This window comes from Lemur catta, chromosome 13 (genome assembly GCF_020740605.2).
Source record: "Lemur catta isolate mLemCat1 chromosome 13, mLemCat1.pri, whole genome shotgun sequence".
NCBI lineage: Eukaryota > Metazoa > Chordata > Mammalia > Primates > Lemuridae > Lemur > Lemur catta.
This window is the reverse complement of record NC_059140.1, coordinates 82,672,695-82,694,110: the sequence shown is the minus strand read 5'-3', so window position 1 is coordinate 82,694,110 and position 21,416 is coordinate 82,672,695. Positions and strand designations below refer to the sequence as shown.

Here is a 21,416-nt window from a genome sequence, read left to right as displayed (position 1 = left end):
TGGGTCCCCTTGCTTCTTGCCTGTCTGTTCCTGGGAACAGCGCAGGGCACGAAGCGAAGGACCCTTTGGGCCTGTCTCAGGGAGAGGAAGAGGATGGAGAGCAGGGAATGCGCTGGGAAGCTCCGCGGAAAGCCCAGCTGTCACCTGGCAGGACCGTGCCCGCCCGCGTGGCTCGGGATAAACCGGCCCTACTAGTATAACCCAGTCACACTGGTCATTCCATTCCTCACTGCCCCTGCAGTAAAACACAACAACAAACAAAAAAACCTGCTTGACTTAAGAATGTACTTCATGAATCAGCAAAAGTTAAGTGGTATTAAATGTTGACTTTTTAAATATTCTGAATAAGTGAGAAATTTACATTCTGCATGCTGAAGTATGGTTGTGTTAAGCAAAAGCACTTGTGATTTAATTGTGAGCTAAATAAGCCAATTTTTTCACAGAACCTCATTTTATTTGAAAACACAATTGACTATCATTCTCAAAAATGAACAAAGCGAGAGTTTGTCACTTAAGGAAATAACAAGTATTTGTTTCCAATACTAAATTTTATGCTTTCGACCTAAAAATATTACTAAGGCCACAGTACAAGAACTTATACCTTCTACTGTGAGCCTGACTGCTTTTTAATACTTAAAGAATGTTTTTGTAAGATTGGTGAGGATACTAACAAAAACAAACTTTTCCTTCAAGAGGAAAAGATTCATTTATTGTGCAAGATAAGTCAATGAATATTAATGTCATAAATGCACCGATATTTAAAATTCTGTTGTAACTAATTTAAGAAACTAGCACTTGTGGAGTTCTGGTGTAGTATAAAATAATACCCACAATTATCTGAAAGCTTTAAAAATACACCTTTTTCCAACTACATATTTGCATAAGGCAAGGTCATCATCTTATTGCTTTTTTTTTCTTTTTTGAGACAGACTCTCACTCTGTTGCCCAGGCTAGAGTGAGTGCCGTGGCGTCAGCCTAGCTCACAGCAACCTCAGACTCCTGGGCTTAAGCGATCCTCCTGCCTCAGCCTCCCGAGTAGCTGGGACTACAGGCTCCACCACCATGCCCCGCTAATTTTTCTATTTTTAGTACAGACCAGGTCTCGCTCTTGCTCAGGCTGATCTCGAACTCCTGAGCTCAAGTGATCCTCCCACCTGGGCCTCCCAGAGTGCTAGGATTAAGTGGCTCGAGCCACCACGCCTGGCCTCTGGGTCCAATTTTTATTGATTCCGGGCTGCCCTGAGGAAGTGCGCCTGCATGTGTCCCTCCAAGTAATCTTCCTTAATGGGCTCCATAAGCCCCTGTTAGTAAAGAGATTATTTCATTAGCAGCTCAGTCTTTCCAAGTCTGCAGCTTTCATTTGCTCATCAAACTTAGTTACTTACACCTGCATTGTGGACTGTTTTTGCAACTAAAGGCTCTTCCCCTGTCTTCTAATGAGTTTTAGTTTTCACCTGCAAGTTGACCATAGCAACCGCTGGGGCCCTGGTCCTACTCTCAATAAAGACTGTGGCTGTGTCTCGAATGAGACCCAAGGACACATCACCCCTCCTCCTCCTTGTCCAGAAAATAGAGACCAAACTTCTCCTCCCAAGCTCTGAAAGGCTGGCACTCACCAACTCCCTTTTCTCACCTGTTTCTACCTTCCATGGCAGGAGTTTCCAGGTTTTCCTTTTTTGTTTTTTTAACAGCACATAAAGCACAATTTTCTCATTACAAAATTGAGAACCAGGCTGGGCACGGTGGCTCACGCCTGTAATCTTAGCACTCTGGGAGGCCGAGGCGAGAGGATTGCTCGAGGTTAGGAATTCGACACCAGCCTGAGCAGGAGCGAGACCCCGTCTCTACTAAAAAAAATAGAAAGAAATTATCTGGATAACTAAAAATATATAGAAAAAATTATCCGGGCATGGTGGCGCATGCCTGTAGTCCCAGCTACTCGGGAGGCTGAGGCAGGAGGATTGCTTGAGCCCAGGAGTTTGAGGTTGCTGTGAGCTAGGCTGATGCCAGGGCACTCTAGCCAGGGCAAAAAGAGTGATACTCTGTCTCAAAAAAAAAAAAAAAAATTGAGAACCACATAGTGGGGCACCATGATCCTCATTCCATTTTCCTCATGAGGAAAAATACTTAACATCTGGAAAGCTCTATGTGCCTGATACTGTTCCAACCGTGTATGCCCTATAGCCCTCCAAACAGCCGGTTCTACATTTCACAGATTTTACAAAAGAAATTGACCTGCAGGAGTTAAGTACCTTCCCCAAGGTCACATGACTGCTGAGGGTCGCGCGAGGATTTGTTCCCATTGCAGTCTGGGATCCCACAAATCCCTGATCTTGATTATCAGAAAATAAAGATTAAAATAAAGCTTGGGGCAGGGGAGTGACATTGTCTATCAGTACACTTTTTATAAGGAAAATTTTTTTAATGTGGATTTTAAAAATGTCTTTCCTTCATTTAACAATGATTAAGCCCATTGTATGTACCAGACACTGTATGTATGAGATAGTCCCAACCCTCAGTGAGTTCAGGCAGATGAAAAAACAAAGGCTTAGAGATTTTGGTTGTCTGAAGTCACACTGCTGCACAGTGTTTGAATCTGGGATACAAACCCAGACCTATCTGACCCCAAATTAGATGCTGGGGTAGAGTCACAGCAATCTCAAACTCCTAAGCTCGAGTTACCCACCTGCCTCAGCCTCCCAAGTAAGTGGGACTACAGTCGTGTGCCACAATGCCCAGCTATCTGTCTTAAGTTTTCTCTAGAGACAAGGTCTCATTATAGTGCTCAGACTGGTCTCAAACTGCTGGCCCCAAGTGAATACTGCCACCTTGGTCTCCTCATGCACTGGGATTACAGGCGTGAGCCACCGTGCCAACCAAATATCACATTTTTAAGTGATGACTTTCATGGAGTAACTTTGACTCTATGGTTTCAGCAAATGAGGTATCTTGTGTAAAATATAGCTGTTAAATGGAAACATTTAAAATTGTTGTCATCGGAGCATACAGAAAGTAATTGAAGGCATGGTGTAGAAGTGATTGCTGTGAGAAGTGGCGTATAATAAGGGGGGTTGGGGAGGAGAGAGACTAGGGACGGGTAAGTGGCACTAAGTGAAGCTGCAAAGCTGAGCAGTGGGAGTGAGGGGACCTGACTACTAATCAGAAATGGCTGATCCGGTGGGTCTGTCAGAACGGGGAAGACAGCTGCTCATTTCTGTGACGGCCGCACCAGCACAGTGCCTGGTGGACAGGCCCTCAGGACATGGTACCCTAAGGAACAGACTCAAGTGTTCCCAGGAGGACAGGGAAACCTGCAGATGCCACTGGCCACGCAGCTCACCAACTGGGGATGCGGGCGAGTGAGCCGGACGGCAGGCCATGGGAGAGAAGTGGAAGCCAGGCGACACAGGGAAGACAGAAACTGAGGCCTTCTTTGCCCAAACATTTGGCTCAAAAGAGAGATGTGGTAGTAGTTAAAGGCAAATGTATGGTTAAGGAAGCTTTTTTTCCAAGATAAAGAAAAAAGTGAGCATAAGTGAGCATACTTTTCTGTGAAAGGGAAGAGCCAATGGAGAAAACAAATTCTTGAAGTTAAAGGAGAAAAGAGAATTAATGGCACAAGGTCCCCGGGAAGGCAGAGGTGGATGGAATCCAGCTCAGGGACAGGGATGGGTCAGTTGCCACAGACACGAAAGCAAGGCGGGAGCAAGGGCCCGTGACTACAGAGACAGTTTTGGCAGAGGAGAGGTTTAGGAAGAGCTTTCTCGAGGGCCTCCATGTGTCTCTATTTTAATAGACTTCTACCTGCAAAACTACTCTGGGAAAGAGAGGATGATGACGGAGAAGTCTAGACTTCAGAAGAGTTCAATACCCCTAAAAAACCCAAATAATACCTTTTCTCAAATGTAGGTAAATGGAAAAAAAATTGAGCAAAATTCAAGGAAGAGTTAAAAATAATTAGGAAGAAAACTATATGTAATTGCAAAAAGTGTGAACATTTGCAAACCCTGTAACCACACAAGAGACCACACAAGGGGCCAGAGGGAATGTTACCCTTTTATTTCAACAGATAGAAAAGGTTACTTCAAAAAGCAGGGAAGCAAGGATAATTAATATTTAATTTAATTTGTTTAAAAGATTTAAATAGAGTTTCAGGACAAAAATAAATGATATGTTGAAATAAATGTAGGAGCCAACAGTGGAATGGGAAAGGATTCAACAAAGTTCAGTTTCAGTAACTGAGATCTAGTTAAACCCTCAGCACCCACTGGCTGCAGCCTGTGCTAATAATGATATTGTCTGAAGTCCAAGGAATGGCAGTAGACACCATTTTGCATGATTCTTGTTTAACATAGCTACTAGAAAGACGAAAGATCTATTGCCCAAAGGTGTTTCTTTTTAATTTCAATTATTGTACTTTTCACATTTATAATTTAATTTTGGCTCATTTTGAAAAATATCTACCTCATTGATAGTGTCTGGTGATATACCATTTTCCTAGTTTATTATACTTTTGGTACATGTTTTCCTTTAGGTCTTTGAATATATTTAAGGTAGTCAATGTAAAGATTTGTTTTATAATTCCAGTGTCCAGGCTTCCTCAGGAACAGTTTGGTAATTTCTGTTTTGTGAGCCATATTGTCATAGTTTTTTGCATGCCTTAAAACTTTTCATTTAAAAGTGAACATTGGGGACATAATGTGGTAACACCAGAAACTGGACGTTTCCCCCTTCCTTTGAGTTACTGTAGCTGAGTATTGTGAGTTTTAGTTGTTTGTTCAGAGACTTTTCTCAACTCTCTTTACGAACATGCTGTTACTTACTGTGAATGACCGCTGAAGTCTCTGTCTCACCAGCTCAGTGACCCAGTGGACAGATACACTGAACTGGCTGCTTCCCTCCTAGAAAATAAATCTGCAATGCTCTGAAGGTGTCCCCCATGCGTCTCCTGTGGCATACCTTTGCCATTCAGCCCGTGGGTTGCCCGCTTTGTTTTTACCTTCGTTTCCTGCTTGTCCAGAGCCTGAGGGTCAACACATATGAGCGCTCTGGGCCTTCTCAGGTCTTCCCTGACTCTGCGCCTGGCCCTGGTCACACACATTTTCTTCCAAGTTTTCTGAACCATGTGGATAATTTTCAAAGGTCTTATCCCCAAATTATTTTATCCTTCATTCTTTCTCGCTAGAAATTTCATCATAAATATTTTTATTCCAACTGACATCCTTTGCCCCAAGTGAAATGGGTAGTATATTTACTTTTCAATGTATCTGACAAAGTTTTAGTTATTGCTTCAGTCACTGCTAATGCTAGAACAGAAATAGGTTTTCCTGCAGTTTTTTTTCTTGGACGTAAGATGTAAAACATTTAAGAAATTTAGTATTATCTTGTTTTTTCACTGCCCTTGACACTGAGGCCGGTGCCCATCCTCCAGTACTCACGTTAACTGCATGTGTGATCTTGCACAGAATGCTGCCCCTGCTCAGCTCTCGGGTCGCCTCGGTGGGCTCACCAAGCTTTGACATGTCATAGCAACACTTAATCTGGCACAGACACGTCAGCCACTTAGGAAAGCACTGTTGTGATCCACAGAAAAATGACATACTATCCAAGTTTCAGGGTCATTTTCAGTCAAGGCTGTTCCCTTTTGAATGGCAGGAAGATAGAATCCACCTCGCTAAGCAGCAGGCCACACTCCCTTGTTAGTCTGATACATGATGATTGCACCATCAGCTAATGTTTCCACCGCAGAAAAATGTTCTGCAGTTGTTTCCCAGGCACTGCAAACGTCGACATTCCAGAAGTAATTCCAGACTTCGTGTCCTGTAACACCTTTAACTGCATTGGTAGCTTTGAAAGGATCCACAACAATCCCCTTTTCTTCTGCTTCTCTTCTGTATACCTTCATTTCTCCTTCTACAACCAACTGCCAACTGGCATCTCCACCTACATCCTGTAATGAACAGGTCATGTGGTTCTGCAGCATCTCTTCAACCTTTTGGACAAAGCTATATGTCCCCACAGAAGAAACGGCATCTGCAGATGGCAAGGATATGGGCCAAGGTAACCTGACTTTTTCACTCTGTAGCTATTCTTCTATTATAATGTGTCTGTCAAGAGCATTTTCAATAGCATCAAAGAACTCTTCTTCATTAACAAGACTGTTAGGACCTTCTTCATAATCTGGTCATCCAAAATGAGATTTTTCTTCCTTAAGTTCTGTCATCACATTTTTTGTATACTTCTTTTCTCAATTTCCTTATCCAATTTCTTCTTCCAGCTGTCCTCACATTTAACCATTAGTCTAATACAGTGAGAAAGTGTTGCAAGGATTGCCGCAGTTGTCGCTTTAGAAGTTATCCTTTCCCCCTGAAAGGCTATACCACTAATTCCTTTTGGTGTTACCTGTGAAAATAACTTTTTAAAATTGTCACTGGTGTTACGAAAGAAATCTCCATCAGAACAGAATGTAGGAAAGTCACTTTCATTATCTTCTACCACTTTTGCACTTAAAGACATTACCCTTTAAGATCAAGAGGCTTTGAATCCATTCGTTCTTCAAGTAAAAATAATGATAATACCCTAGTTAAGCTTTATCCCTTTGAAGTTCGTCCTTGGAGACAGCATCAGCACCAGCATCAAAGTACTTCCGTAGAGCACCAACTTGTCTTCTATGGGATGTCTCTAAAGGTTTCCATTGCAGCCAATTTCTCATGTAAATTGTGGCCTTTTTTGAATGAGGAGGTGGGTGTTGCAGAATAGCCATTTGCTCCAGACACCAGTGATACCACTGAGCCATGTCATGGCAAGGTGGGTTCAGATCCATACCGGGATTCCGCCTTGTGCTGTTCAATGGCATCCATCCACTGCTGTCTATGATCTGAATCCCGAGCATGAAGATACCACACACTGTCATTTACACTAACATTCATCAAAATCATAAGATCTGATGACATACTTGCTAGGAGAAATGGATTCCCTGCAGCCATACTGTGTCTCATCTTCAGATTTGTAGTAACTCAAAGTATTATTTTTCAAAGCTACCCAACAATCCTGCCACCCATGAATGCAGTTTGTCCACTTACTGAGGACACCCCCAACAACCCCCCACCTCCCCCCGCAGCATTCCACAGGTGGCCCAGACCCTGCCCCCAGATTCTCCTCCCAGCCTGACGAGTTCCGGCTCTGGTTATGTGACATGAGGCAGGACAGCCAAGCAGGAGACCAGCCCCTGCTCCCTGAGCTATGCTGGAGGAGGCACAGGTCCCTGGGGTGAAGGGCTGGGGGACAGTGCAGTGGGGGGAGCAAGAGGAGGGACAAAGTCTGCCCACCTTGTTGCCACTGCTGCAGACCAGCCATCGGCTGCCATCTCTGTGATCCCTGTGTTGTACCCAGGACCACTACCCACACTCAGCCCCCTTGATGCCAGACTGAAACAGGTAAGGCAAAGGGAGAGAAAGAAGGGAACAGAAAATCTAGACTCGGAGACTTGGGTGCCCACACACGTCCACAACCACGGCCATCTTCCTGCCTTGGCCACTCTTTACCCCCGCACTCTCCTCTCTCCTCCCCTTCATCTGCCCTTTCTTCCCCTAGTCCCCCTGCCTTGTCCACCTCCTGGCATCTTTTTCCAAATTTTTAGCTATCATTAGTTGTTACTTCTTTATTGTAGTCAGAGAACACATTTTCTGTTTGATACATTCTTTTCATGTTATTGTTTAATTTTTGGCTTTGAATATATTTTATCCTAGAGAATATTCCATGCACACTTAAGTTGACTGCATCATCTGCTGTGGTTTGGTGGACCATGCCATACACATCTGTTAGGTCTAGTTGATGTAAAGTTTTCTTCAAGTGCTCTAATTTCTTGTTGATCTTCTGACTGTTTCTCTATCCATATTGAAAGATGGGCATTTAAATCTCCAATTATTATTGTTAGATTATTTTTATCCTTCATTTTTGTTAGTTTTGGCTTTATGTATTTTGTTGCTTATTTGTTAAGTAAATATATAATTGTTATGTCATCCTGGGAAATTAGCCAGTTTATCACTATTGAATGTCCCACTTCATATCTAGACTTTTTGGTTCAAATTCTAATATTTTCTGATTTTGCAACAGCAACTGTTATGGCTGTGGCTTGCACGTTTTCATCTTTTTACTTTCATTCAACTTGTTTCTTGGATCCAAAATGAGTGTGTTGATCTTTTCTTTTGAAAATCCAGACCCTGTCCTCTCCCACTGCCATTGTGCTGGTTTGGGGCTTGATTCTATGTCTCTAAATAAGAAACTAGGATCAAGCAATGCCTGCTCTCTTAGAACTCCTCTCCATTCACCTACTCTCTCAGTGAATCCTCCAGAATCTTCCGTATGTTTCTTAAGAGCAAGTAAAAATGAATAAGTAAGTCTCCATAGTCTCAAAGAACAATGGAAGTGATGCTGGGAAATTGGATGGGGCAAAGAGAAGCCCTACGGTGTTTTCCTCAACTATTATCTCCTATCATCACAGGAAGGAAAAGAGACATTGCATTACAAAATTTGAGGTGATTTTCAAGTTGGAGCAAGGAGCCAGAAGAACCCTCAAAACAGAGCCTCCCACATGTTGATGACAGTTGATGACCTAATTGAAAGGAGCCAAAAAAGTCACAGCAGACATCTGTTGAAAGTTGTAATCACCAGAAGTAAAACATCAACTAAGAAGAGACTTGAAATAGGAAAAAACATGTAATTTGAGCTGAAACCACATCTCAAATCTGAATGTAAATAATGGAACTATTAAGCAATGAGGGCTGAGGTGTTTGATGTATATCAGAACATGCTTCCCCCGAGTTCCTCCGGTGAGGTCAAGACTGGAGATAATACAAATTACACCCGTAATTTGAGGAGGCTATCCCTCAGACATTATGAGCATTTTAGACAAACCTGGACTTCAACATTTTGAATACAGTGGTCAAGGGAAAGACATTAACATGTAGGAAATATTGGGTTTTTTTCATCATGACATCCTCCCATTGAAAGGAAATATCGTTGACACATGAGAGTGTTCATATGGAAGTGACCTTCTGTAAATGTAACGTATGTGGAAAAGTCTGCGATACGTCAGCTCACACGGACCAAGAGGTGACTCAGGGAAATATGTAAAATAGAATGTACGTGTGAAATTCTTTCCCAAGGAATCAGCCCTCAGCTCATTTCAGAGAACTCGCACAGGAGGAAAACCCTATGGGTTTAACGAACGCGGAAAAACTCAACTGAAAGCCGCACCTCAAGGTGCATCGAGGCAGTCACACTGAAGGTGGAAAAACCTCTCAGGCTAAGTCAAGCCTCACGGCATCTCGGTACTTACCCAGTCGGAAGGCCTGTGGATGTAATCAGTGTGAGAAGACCTTCTTCCGGGACGGACTGCACACCGGACATCGGAGAACTCAGAAAGGTGTAAAACTTCATGAAGGTAATGAACGTCAACAGCATTTCTGGTAAAAGTCACACCTCACGGTACATCAGACTACTCACACAGGGGGTGAAAAACCTATGAATCTTATGAACATAGAAAAATATTCTCCCTGAAGTCAGTTATCACTAGACACAGAACTCATATAAAGAAAACTCTGTGAATGAAATAAAAGTAGGAAACACTTTTGTAAGAATTCACAGCTCAGCAGAACTACTCTCCCAGCATGCGCCGGGCTCGGGGGCGCTGCGCATCCATGCAGGGTGGGGCAAGGCGGTGAGCGCCTCGCTCGGCATGCCGGGAGATGTAGTTTCTGCGCGACCATCAGCCCATTGTTCCTGGGCTGCAGAACTACTCTCCCGGAATGCGCCGGGCTCTGGGGTGGTGCGCAGCCTGGACGGAGGGACAGGGAGGTGCACCACTCGCCTAGCATCCTGGGAGCTGTAGTCTCTGCTCCATGCCAGCCCGGTGTTCGCCGGGCTGCAGGACTGCAATCCCAGCATGCGACGGGCCGGGGCGGTGCGCAGCCATGGAGGGAGGGGAGGGAGGTGCGCCAATTGCGTGGCATCCTGGGAACTGTAGTCTCTGCTCCATCTTAGCCGGGAGTCGCCCGGGCTGTAGGACTACAATCCCAGAATGCACGGGGCTGAGGCGGTGACAAGCCCTGGAGGGAGGGGAAGGGCGCTGCGCCACTCGCCTGGAATCCTGGGAGCTGTAGTCTCTGCTCCATCTTAGCCCGGTGTTGGCCGGGCTGTAGGACTACAATCCCAGCATGTACCGGGCCGGGGCGGTGCGCGGCCCAGGAGTGAGGGGCACGGAGGTGCACACTCGCCTGTCATTCTGGGAGCTGTGGTCTCTGATCCATCCCAGCCCGGTGTTGGCCGGGCTACAGGACTGCAATCCCAGCATGCGCCGGGCCGGGGCGGTGCGCAGCCCTGGAGGGAGGGTAAGGGAGGTGCGCCAATCGCCTGGCATCCTGGGAGCTGTAGTCTCTGGTACATCCCAGCCCGGTATTGGCCGGGCTGCAGGGCTACAATCCTAGCATGTACCGGACCGGGGCGGTCCGCGGCAGGGAGGGAGGGGCAGGGAGGTGCGTCACTCGCCTGGCGTCCTGGGAGCTGTGATCTCTGGTCCCTGCCAGCCCGGTGTTGGCCAGGCTGCAGGACTACAATCCCAGCATGCACCGGGCCGGGGCGGTGCGCAGCCCAGGAGGGAGGGGCAGGGAGGTGCGCCATTCGCCTGGCATTCCGGGAGCTGTAGTCTCTGCTCCATCTTAGCCCGGTGTTGGCAGGGCTGCATAAGTACAATTCCAGCATGTACCGGGCCGGGGCGGTGCGCGGCCCAGGAGTGAGGGGCACGGAGGTGCACACTCGCCTGTCATTCTGGGAGCTGTGGTCTCTGATCCATCCCAGCCCGGTGTTGGCCGGGCTGCAGGACTGCAATCCCAGCATGCGACGGGCCGGGACGGTGCGCAGCCATGGAGGGAGGGGCAGGGAGGTGCGCTACTCGCATAGCATCCTGGGAAGTGTAGTCTCTGGTCCATCCCAGCCCGGAGTTGGCTGGGCTGCAGGACTACAATCCCAGCATGCGCCGGGCCGGGGCGGTGCGAAACCCTGGAGGGAGGGGCAGGGAGGTGCGCCACTCGCCTGGCATCCCGGGAGCTGTGGTCTCTGGTCCCTGCCAGCCCTGTGTTGGCCGGCTGCAGGACTACAATCCCAGCATGCGCCGGGCCGGGGCGGTGTGCAGCCCTGGAGGGAGGGCGAGGGAGGTGCACCACTCGCCTGGCATCCCGGGAGCTGTAGTCTCTGGTCCCTGCCAGCCCTGTGTTGGCCGACTACAGGACTACAATCCCAGCATGCGCCGGGCCGGGGCGGTGTGCAGCCCTGGAGGGAGGGCGAGGGAGGTGCACCACTCGCCTGGCATCCCGGGAGCTGTAGTCTCTGGTCCCTGCCAGCCCGGTGTTGGCCGACTGCAGGACTACAATCCCAGCATGCGCCGGGCCAGGGTGGAGCGCAGCCCTGGAGGGAGGGGCAGGGAGGTGCGCCACTCGCCTGGCATCCTGGGAGCTGTGGTCCCTGGTCCCTGCCAGCCCAGTATTGGCCAGGCTGCAGGACCAAAATAGAGCATGCGCTGGGTCGGGGCGGTGCGCATCCCTGGAGGTAGGAGCAGGGAGCTGCGCCACTCGCCTGGCATCCGGGGAGCTGTGGTCTCTGCTCCCTGCAAGTGCAGTGTTGGCCGGGCTGCAGGACTACAATCCCAGCATGCGCCGGGGCGGTGCGCAGCCCTGGAGGGAGGGGCAGGGAGGTGCACCACTCGCCTGGCCTCCTGGGAGCTGTAGTCTCTGGTCCCTGCCAGCCCTGTGTTGGCCGGCTGCAGGACTACAATCCCAGCATGCGCCGGGCCGGGGCGGTGTGCAGCCCTGGAGGGAGGGCGAGGGAGGTGCACCACTCGCCTGGCATCCCGGGAGCTGTAGTCTCTGGTCCCTGCCAGCCCGGTGTTGGCCGACTGCAGGACTACAATCCCAGCATGCGCCGGGCCAGGGTGGAGCGCAGCCCTGGAGGGAGGGGCAGGGAGGTGCGCCACTCGCCTGGCATCCCGGGAGCTGTAGTCTCTGATGCATCCCAGTTTGGTGTTGGCCGGGCTGCAGGACTACAATCCCAGCATGCTCCGGGCCGGGGCGGTGCGCAGCCCTGGAGGGTGGGGCAGAGAGGTGCGCCACTCGCCTGGCATCTCGGGAGCTGTAGTCTCTGGTGCATCCCAGTTTGGTGTTGGCCGGGCTGCAGGACTACAATCCCAGCATGCACCGGGCCGGGGCGGTGCGCAGCCCTGGAGGGTGGGGCAGAGAGGTGCGCCACTCGCCTGGCATCTTGGGAGCTGTAGTCTCTGGTGCATCCCAGCCTGGTGTTGGCCGTGCTACAGGACTATAATCCCAGAATGCATCGGTGCGCAGCCCTGGAGGGAGGGGCAGGGAGGTGCGCCACTCGCCTGGCATCCCGGGAGCTGTAGTCTCTGGTCCCTGCCAGCCCGGTGTTGGCCGGGCTGCAGGACTACAGTCCCAGCATGCGCCGGGCCGGGGTGGAGCGCAGCCCTGGAGGGAGGGGCAGGGAGGTGCGCCACTCGCCTGGCAACCTGGGAGCTGTAGTCTCTGGTGTATACCAGCCTAGTGTTGGCCGGCTGCAGGACTACAATCCCAGCATGCGCCGGGCTGGGGCGGTGCGCAGCCCTGGGGGGAGGGGCAGGGAGGTGCGCCACTCGCCTGGCATCCCGGGAGTTGTAGTCTCTGATGCATCCCAGTGTGGTGTTGGCCGGGCTGCAGGACTACAATCCCAGCATGCGCCGGGCCGGGGCGGTGCGCAGCCCTGGAGGGAGGGGCAGGGAGGTGCGCGTCCCGCCCTTTTCAAAGCGGGGCTGGCCGCTGGCTCTCTGCCGCCCTCTGGCGACGGAAGTGATTCCGAAGCGGGTCGTAATGGGCAGACCCAGGCGCGACAGTGAGGAGGGTGGGAGGCTCCAAAGTGCACTTCGCATTTGCCTTAATCTGGCGGGTCTGCTCCTCGCTCCACCTCCCGCCTTGCAGCCCGGTTTCCAGTCCCGCCCGCGCCCCGGGGTCTTTCCCCAGCGTCCGCCTACTGGGCTCTCCTAAACCGCTGCGGGAACTGACGCTCTCCTTCGTGCTGCTGACCCTGCTCTCGCCAGCCAGAGCACCAGTTGGGCCGCTTTTAGAGAAATCCTCCACCTGGTCCTCCTGTGACCAACTGCAGAGCTTTGCAGGGGTGACATGGGCTGTGGCTTCACGGAAATGTCACCCTCACTGGTGCTTTTTGCTGATGTGGAAGTTGAGGCATGAGGAAGAGTGATTATTGGGTTACCCAGAATCTGCTACGAGCAGAGCAAACTCCAACTCCCAGGCATGTGTCTGGTGGGCCATTTTCACCATCCCAGTTAAGTGGACAGACCTCCAAAAATCGACCTTAAGGTGATGACGGTTTAGGCATTTTCACAAGGGAAATCATAAGCGTCATCGCAACCGAGGCCTCAGTGGCCAGTGTCTTAAAGACACAGATGGTAACCTCATCCCTCAGAACAGTGTTCCAGCGTTGAGGCAGCGAGTTTTAAGGTATGGGGCACCTTCTGGACATTTGAAACCTGTCACGTTTGACATCTCTGCCTTGAATGGACAGCTCACCGCCCACAGCTGTATTGGCAAAGATGGAGAAAAGAGAGCACTTGCATACTGTTGGTGGGAATAAAAATTCCTACAGCTATTATGGAAAACAGCATGTAGTTCCTTAAAAGTTACAATGTCATTTTCCTATTAAAAATTTAAATGATGAAAACTACCTACCATATGATGTAGCAATCCTATTTCTGGGTATATATCAAAAGGAAATAAAATTGGTTTCTCAAAAACATATCTGCGTTCCTGTGTGTATTGCAGCATTAATCACAATAGCCAAGGAATGGAAACTATGTAAATGTCCTTCAATGGATGGATGAAGAAAATGTGACAAAGAATGAAATATTATTCAGCCATAAAAATGAAAGGAATCTTAGCACTTGTGATGACATAGATGGCCCTAGAGAACATTATTTTAAGGCCGGGCATCGTGGCTCATGCCTGTAATCCTAGCTCTCTGGGAGGCTGAGGCGGGAGGATCATTTGAGCTCAGGAATTCGAGACCAGCCTGAGCAAGAGTGAGATCCCGTCTCTACTTAAAAAGCAGAAAGAAATTAGCTGGACAACTAAAAATATATATAGAAAAAATTAGCCAGGCATGGTGGCACATACCTGTAGTCCCAGCTACTCAGGAGGCTGAGGCAGGAGGATCACTTAAGCCCAGGAGTTTGAGGTTGCTGTGAGCTAGGCTGACGCCATGGCACTCACTCTAGCCCGGGCAACAGAGCAAGACTCTGTCTCAAAAAAAAAAAAAAAAAAAAAAAGACTCCTGCACTTCTGCACTTGAATGTTTATTGCGGCACAAGTCACAATTGCAATGATGTGAAATCAACCCAAGTGCCCATTAATTCATGAGTAGATTAATAAAATGTGGTATACATATACCATGGAGTACTACTCAGCCATAAAAAAAAAGATGAACTAATACCTTTTGCAACAATCTGGATGGAACTGGAGACCATTCTCCTAAGTGAAGTATCTCAAGAATGGAAAAACAAACACCCCATTTTTACTCCCTATTAAATTGGAACTAACCGATGACACATGTGCACAGAGGGAAGTAAAACTCAGTAGAAATCAATTGGGGGGCAGGGAGGGATGGGGCAAAAACCTACCTAATGGGTACCATGAACACTATTTGGGTGATGCACATACGTATAGCTAGGACTCAAGCATTACAAAAGTGATCCATGTAACATAAAACGTTTGTACCCCTTAATATGTTAAAATAAAAAATATAAAAAAAAAAAAGAAAAACTGAAGCTAAAATAAAGGAACAAAGCTTTTCAAGGCAACAAATTCAGGGAGTGGCACTGGTGACTAGAATACAGACCTGTCTGACTCAAGTGTCAAGTAAGGTCATCCCACCCTTGGGACATCCTCTCATCCCCATCCTGCTAATTGAAGTGCTCAATGCCCACCCTCCAAAGAGAAACTTCACTGTGCCTTCCAATGTTCCTGAAGTGTGTATTGGTTTGCAGGTTCTTGCACCATGTTGTGGGGGTGGATTAACCCTTTCTTTTGAGATAGTTTTTTTTCCTTCACAGAATTCTGAGAGAATCCAGAAGGCAGGAGTTATTTATGAATTTTTCCCTGAATACCAGCATCTGATGAGCTGACCAGTAACATGTCTCCAAGAAATGAAAACTGAGGCTGGTACAAAAAAGAATCTTAAAGGCCCAATGGGTTAGCTTTTTAGATGAAGGGTAGACCAGGAGACACCTCTCAACCTCAAGAGCACTTACCTGCTCCCCTGAGATGTTCCACCCCCATACCTCAAGCTGTTCCCCAGGGAGAAGATGTTTCAGGGACTGATATTCACTAGACTCTCCAGAAAACATGGCTGCTGTGGGCATGCTGGATTACCCTCCGGGGAATTGGGAAGCCCAGGACCAGGGAAAGAGAAAAACATAGCAGGGTGGCTGAAGACGCATCATACTGTAAAGTTTCGAAAGAGGAACCTCAACCCAAAGACATTCTGCTAAGGTGTGTGTGGCTAGGGAAGATAACAGGAAGAGAGGCACAAAGTTTTTTTATAGCAGAGTGTCATGGGATTACTGTCTGCTCTCTTCTCATGTGAAATGTTCAGAAATAGAAAACAAATATTTAAATAACAATCACCCACTGTTATGTAAAGAAATGACACACAACTAATATACTGCATGTTTGAAGTGGGCAATAAAGAAAAACATTTGATAATGTGAACTGGATGGGAAGGTGGCATTTGGAAATGCGGAAAGGAAACTGAAAATTTATGATTTTACTGCAAGACCTAGAAGAGTTAGGCTGAGGGAACAAGGCTATTGATTTAGACCCAGCTTGCTATGGTTTATAAATTGCAGGGGAAAACTAGTAGCCCTGTGGCTTGTTAAGCAGAAGGCAATTAGGCTGAAATGAGTCTAGTGCCCTGAAACCCTGGGGTACAAGGTGAGAACTATGGTAAAGGCCTAGCTAAAAATAATAATAATTAGTCTCTGTCCCACTGTTTGCTTCTCTATAATTGCCACTCCGGAGCCACACAGCTGGCGGTCATAAAAATTCTTAACTTTCTCTCCATAACTGGTGTCCATAGAGATTCTTAACATTCTCCATAGATAACATCACCTTTTTGAAACCTAAAGGTAAGTTTTTAAGGTAGCTTCCCGACCGGCATTCCAGTGGATTGACTGACCCACCCAGACCAGTGGCCCATGTTGTAGGGTGGAAGCGCACAAATCAGACACAAAAGGATCAAAAGTCTAATTGGAGTCTTTATTAGCCGGCCGGCGACCACCTCTGCTCGGAGAGAGTGGCCCCGACCTGCAATTGTACAGGACTTTTATACCCCTCCGGAGAAGGGCTACGTGCCTGCACACATGTACAAGAAAAACAAAGAGAACAAAGACAGGATAACCATTAATAGTTCAAGGTTTCACTGCCCAGGGGCCTAGTGATTTCACAGACTTCTTGGCGACATAAGCAGATTATAATCATTAACATTCTATTTAATCAAGCATACCTACGTTAAACCCCCGAGGACTATTTTCCTTTCTCCCTCTTCAACTAGAACAGCAAGCTTAGTACAGAAGCAGATAGCATCAGTTAGAATTTCCTAAGATTCTTTAGCAATTTAACCCTATGTAGTCATTTTTGAGGAAAGATTTTTCTAAGACCATCACATTCCCCACTGGTTTTCTAGGAAATATCAAATCCTTGATAGTCATCATAGGTCATCATCACAAATATGGTGGTAGTGAGTACGCAACACCATCAGTTTTATCCCTTGTATGTGCCTTTGAACATAATTTGTTAAACAATTAAGTATGCATGGACCGATCAGTATTATTAATAAGAGTAACAGTAATGGTCCGGCTATAGCTGACAACAAGGTGGTGAGCCATGGGGACCAGGTGAACAAGTTTTGATACCAGTTATTTCTAGCATTAATTTGTTCTTCTCTTTCCCGTATTTTATTTCTTACTTGGGAAAGACTATTCTGAATAATTCCAGAATGATTGGCGTAGAAGCAGCAAGTTTCTCCCAGGGCTACACATAGTCCACCTTGTTTCAGGAATAATAAATCTAACCCTCTTCTGTTTTGCAAGACTACTTCGGCCAGTGAATCAACTGATTGTTCTAAATAACTAATGGATTTTTCCAAGTCACTTAAATCTAAATCTACCTGGTGACTCAGGATTTTAAAATTTTGATTTTCAGTTATTAAGGCCGCAGTACTTACAGCAGCCGAACCTGCAATGCCCAGTCCAATTAATAACGGTACCAAAACTGGAATGGCTCGTTTTAGCCGCCAAGGGATGGAAGCTTGAAGATGTTCTCGTCCGTCTTCTCCTGAATAAAAGTAGACTTGAGGCACGATATGAGATAGAATACACAAATCCTGCTTTTGTATAATTACCGCGGGTCTGACACAAGGGGTGATACCTGTAGTACACGCAAACCACGTGCCATTTGGGGCCACCAAGAGTGTTTTAGGTTCGGGATCTGTCAAATTATTCAATTGAATAGTAATATTACATGACGCCATATAGGGAGACTGGGATATGGGGAACCCCACAGGGTAAATACAAGTTCCTTGTCCCTGTAGGTCTTCTAAAGTCAGCTTGGGCCTTTGACCCCATTTGCATAAATGTTGCTTATATATTTCTTCAGCAGTCAAGTTTCTTATATTATTTTCATTTTGACCTAGGGGTCGGATGGCTCCAATCCCTACATAATAAGGAGGTTCTGGATTAAGGCAGAGCCAACAATCTCGAGTTATATTAGGCTTTGTTTGGTTAACAAACTTATACACTGAACTTAACAAATTTAACACAGGCTTCCGGCGTGGCTCTGGCAACAAGCTCTTTTCTGGTGTTGTGGGCTCTAGGATTGCTGGTGTCGGTAATTCAGGTCCTAAATAAATCTCACGGTTTGGGCCTATAGGATTAAATTGACGAACAGGGGTAAATCTCTGAATAGTGAATGAGACTTCTGGCCCCTTCTTTCCCCCTCCTCCGTACAGGTGAAATTCCCAGGTCTTCCCTGTGGCCCAAGTCTGATCCTGGCCCCGTTTGATACTTATAGTTACGGGGTTACAGGTATTTGAAGAAACACACCTAGGAGCTTCTTTTGTCAATATAATATCAGGGTCACTGTTTATCCAACTAGCTATAGTTTCACAGCCCCACTTTATACAGTATTGTCCATTTGCATGACAATGCGAGGGGCCTGTGGTGGGGCAACCATAATATCTAATGCGTTGCATGTTTTCTTCTATGTTAATATTGCCACATCCATAGGCCCCGAACCTCCCTTCAGGTAATAACCCCATCACAGGCTCAGTGTTACCTAAAAGCTGACATAAATCAAAATATAGCAAGGGAGAAAAGACTGTAACATTTTGAGTTATCACTGTCCCATCGACTGTGCGCGTGAGCACCCAAGTGTAATTTAAAGGCTGGTGGGGGCTCGTCGCCACCATCCCCATCAAGATGCTCCAGAGGAATGTCTTAAAAGTCTTATCTTTAGTGGATCTTCGGTGGGCCGAGCCGTCCATCGTTCTTCTTGGACTGGAGTCGCCTTCTTGATTTGGGTATGGTGAATCCAGTGGCGTTTTCCTGCCACCTTTACAGCCGTAGGGGTGGTGAGAATCACCGGTAAAGGTCCAGTCCACCTTGGTTCTAAAGTAGCGGGCTGGAGTTTCTTTATCCAAACAAGGTCACCGGGCTGTACCTGGAGAGAAACTTTATCAGAAGGAGAATTAGCAAGACTAGAGTGTGCAGCCCTGACTAAGTTGTGGATCTTCCGGGTGCTCAGCTGTAAGGCTTGCAGGGATTTAAGAAGAGTGTGGTCACTTAATTCAGCTAGTTTCTCTTCTCCCACTTTAGGAACCAGTGGGGGTGGACGGCCAAACATTATTTCATATGGTGTTATACCTCTGACATATGGAGTACACCTAGTTCTTAATAGTGCAAAAGGAAGGAGGCTCACCCAGTCTTCGCCCATCTCCGCTCTTAGCTTACATAATATTTCTTTCAATGTTCTATTCATCCTTTCTGCCTGACCTGAACTTTGCGGTCTATAAATACAATGTAACTTCCATTTAATTTGTAATGCCTGAGCTAATAATTGAGTAGTTTTGGCAATGAATGCCGGGCCATTGTCGGACCCCAAGGCTAAAGGAAGGCCGAATCTAGGTACAATTTCCATTACTAACTTCTTTACTACTACCTGTGCTGTTTCTGATTTCGTGGGAAATGCTTCTACCCATCCTGAGAAAGTGTCCACGAATACCAACAGGTAGCGGTATCCATACTTGCCTGGCTTGATTTCCGTGAAGTCAGTTTCCCATTGCTCCCCAGGGGCTTGTCCTCGCAACCGGACTCCGGGGAGGGGGTTCAATCTTTTACCTGGATTAACTTGCGCACATGTCAGGCATCCGGCCGTAATCTGTTGGGTCATCTGATGCAAATTAGGTATATAATAGTCTCGTTGAAGCAGTTCTGCCACCTTCGTGCTTCCTAGGTGCGTGCTTTGATGTATTTGTTCAATTAACCGGCGACCCAGGTGCTGTGGGACTAAGATCCTGCCACTTGGAAGGACTTTCCAACCTCCCGGATCGGTGGTTGCTCCTAGAGTCCTTCCCAGTTCCAATTCTCCCTCTGAATAAACCGGCGAGGGCGGCAAGAGTCGCTCAGGCAGAACAGGCAAAATATGGAGAGGCCCCACTGGTTTTCGGGCAGCTTCCTTAGCAGTGACATCAGCAAACATGTTTCCCTTCGCTGTAGGGGTACTCTCATTCTGATGCCCCCGACAATGAATAATGGCCACTTTCTTCGGCAGCCATATAGCCTCTAAAAGAGCTAAAATCTCAGATTTATTCTTTATTTCTTTTCCACTTGAAGTTAAAAGGCCCCGTTCTTGGTAGAGTGCCCCATGAACATGTGCAGTAGCAAAAGCATACCTGCTGTCAGTATAAATATTAACAACTTTGTCTTTTCCCCACCTGAGGGCTTGAGTTAAGGCAACAAGTTCGGCCTTTTGAGCTGACGTCCCTGGGTTGAGGGCTTGTGCCCATATAACCCGGTCCTTAGTAACTACTGCCGCCCCTGCATACCTTATTCCTCCATCCACATAGCTGCTTCCATCCGTAAATAACTCTTCCTCAGGGTCCGGCCAAGGTTGGTCTGTAAGGTCAGGCCGCAGGCTTGTCAAAGATTCCAGTATCTCACAACAATCGTGCAAAGGTTCTGATGGCTCTGTGTCCGGAAGTAGGGTAGCAGGGTTAAGGGAAGCAGTTTTCAAGAACCTAATTCTAGGCGGATCCAATAGCAACACTTGGTATTGTGTTATTCTAGCATTTGACAGCCACTTATCAGGCGGGCTTTTTAGCAAGGTTTCTATTGAATGCGGGGCAACTACACACAAATCCTGCCCCAAAGTCAGCTTCAGGGCCTCCTTCACCAAGGCAGCAGCTGCCGCAATGGCACGCACACACCCTGGCCATCCTGAGGCTACTGGGTCCAACCTTTTTGATAAATAGGCTACCGGCCTATTCCAAGGTCCTAACTCCTGTGTCAACACCCCCTTCGCTATTCCTCGTGCTTCAGCCACATATAACTTAAAAGGCTTAGTCACGTCAGGCAGGGTCAGTGCTGGGGCATTCACAAGTGCCCGCTTTAGGCTTTCAAAAGCTTCTGTTTCAGTTTCAGTCCATACTAGGGTTTCTCCTTTTCCCCCAGTACTTGCATATAATGGTTTTGCTATTTCAGCAAACTTAGGAATCCAAAGTCTACAATATCCTACTGCACCTAGGAACTCCCTCACTTGTTTCTTTGTTTGAGGTTGTGGAATTCTCAAAATTGCTTGAACTCTGTCTGTGGAGAGAGTTCTTTTTCCTCCCTTTAGTTCATAACCCAAATATGTGGCTACTGGAGTACACAATTGAGCTTTCTGGGCAGAGACTCTATACCCTAACTGGGCCAATTCAAGCAATAAATCTTCAGTTGCCTTTTTGCATGTTACCTGGTCTTGTGCAGCCAAAAGGAGATCATCCACATATTGCAGCAGAGTCACCTGGGGATGGTTCTGTCGAAACTGAACCAAATCTTGACTCAATGCCTCATCAAACAGAGTGGGGGAATTCTTAAACCCCTGTGGCAATCGAGTCCAAGTCAACTGTCCCGAGCATTCTCCCTCTGGGTCAATCCATTCAAAAGCAAAAATGGGCTGACTTACCGCCGCCAATGGAAGTGAAAAGAAGGCATCTTTCAGGTCCAACACAGTGTAGACTTGATGATTTGGAGGCAACATACTTAA

General features: G+C 47.4%; 1 protein-coding gene and 1 pseudogene across 1 annotated transcript in view; both read right to left on the bottom strand.

Moving 5' to 3' along the window:
• The window catches only part of LOC123648803 (zinc finger protein 2 homolog), a 42,771-nt gene extending 33,355 nt beyond the window's left edge, over window positions 1-9,416 (bottom strand). The window contains exon 1 of the mRNA XM_045566654.1: window positions 9,341-9,416. The gene's annotated coding sequence lies outside the window, so the exon portion shown is untranslated. The remainder of the gene's footprint in view (window positions 1-9,340) is intronic.
• Window positions 5,245-7,464, bottom strand: LOC123648806 (annotated as a pseudogene).
• Window positions 9,417-21,416: the final 12,000 nt, after the last annotated feature.